This window comes from Leucoraja erinacea, unplaced genomic scaffold (genome assembly GCF_028641065.1).
Source record: "Leucoraja erinacea ecotype New England unplaced genomic scaffold, Leri_hhj_1 Leri_674S, whole genome shotgun sequence".
Classification (NCBI taxonomy): domain Eukaryota; kingdom Metazoa; phylum Chordata; class Chondrichthyes; order Rajiformes; family Rajidae; genus Leucoraja; species Leucoraja erinaceus.
The window spans coordinates 20,317-22,009 of NW_026576591.1; positions in this window are offsets into that span (position 1 = coordinate 20,317).

Consider the following 1,693-nt stretch of genomic DNA (forward strand, 5'->3'; position numbering starts at 1 on the left):
ATTTTTGCACACTAATCTCGTTATGTGGGACCTTGTCAAAGCTCTTTTTAAAAGTCCAGATCTACCACATCCACTGGCTCGCCCGTTATTTCATTCAACTTGTTACAAAATTCCAGGACATGTTACTCAAGCACTATTTCCCTCTCCCCTTCACAGGGAGAATGTACATAACTCCGTACAGACAGCACCTGCAGTCAGGATAACACCTGGGTCGCTGGCAGTGGTAGGGGCAGCAAATCTAACACTTTACCATCCATGCCAAATATGCTCACACAGATCACTTCTGCATTGGCACCCTGATCTTTCTTTCATGTTTCTTAATAGGCCTGTCCCCACTTAGACGATTTTTTTCAGGCGACTGGACAACCGGCGACTGGATACAGCGACTAGCAGAGTGGAACACACACGCATCACTTCCTTCACCACCCATCAGGCAGGCAGGACAGCAGCGGGGGGGGGGGGGGGTGCGCTGTCTGAGTGCAATTCATACGGTGCAAAGCGCAAGTGATACAGGCACACACTGCGAGGAACAGGAAAGCTGGCGCGGTAATTAGAAGGGAAAGCACAGTGTATGTGGAAGGGTCACGTAAAGTCCCTTTAAAAAGATGGGAGAGGGGGAAGGAGGAGTGGGAGGCAACTTTTAAAGAGTCCCCAGATACACGGCTTTTAACCGAACAGTTATCCTTTGGTTCTGAAAACTTGCTCCTTATGGGTTTTTTTCCTAATGAGCCAATGTGAAATTCACTGGTCAGCACAGGCTACAACCCACGAGAACTACGACCCCTCCTGGCGACCCACTTCCACTGCACCAAACGCACGAAAGTATTGTTATTCAACCATGGCGGGCATTCTGGTCGTGAGAACTTTTTCAACATTGTTGAAAAATTTGTGTGGAGTCCATCAATGAGGCCGTGACGAGTGGCCCAGAATGCGGGAACTCCTCACAACCATGAGATAACTACCCGGCAACCATCCACGTAACATGTGGCATAGTCTCCTGCAAATCGCCTAAAAGTCGCCTAAGGGGACACGGCCCTAAAAAGCATTTCTAATTGCAATTCCCATACTGTAAGGGCACTAGATTACTGTAAAGATCTTTGGGTTAGAATCAAACAAGCAAAACGCTGAGGATAATCCCGATTATTGGCCGGCAAATTGTTCAGAAAACAAGCACCATAAATTAAGAACACTTTGAATGGAGTTTATTCTTGGCATAGAAAAGGCTGGAAAGATCCATGTTAGAAATGCACATACAAAGTTCTTGACAGATTTGCATAGAGTGCACTTAAAAAAGGACTTGGGATGGAATGGGAATATTATGGCTAAAAGTACGCAAACCATAAGAGAAAGTGAGGCTGACTCTGAAAGTCCACCATGGTTGTTGATATAGGAATGACAATATGTAGAATTGGCAACAACTTTGGGAAGATTATAGGTTAGAGAGCTGAGAAGCGATAAAAAGTAACGGCAGAGCTTGGTGCGACCAAGAGAGGCACACAAATGCTGGCGTCAAAATCACTTGGTCAGTTAGCACTCTCTAAAAAAGGAGGGTCTGAAGAAGGGTCCAGTTCCAAAAACGTCCCTTAGCCATTTTCTTCAAAAGAAGCAGCCGGACTCGCTGGAGTGAGTCCAGAATTTTGTGGTCTATCGTGAATGTGCTTCCACATACCTATAGCAAACAATCTGACCTCTG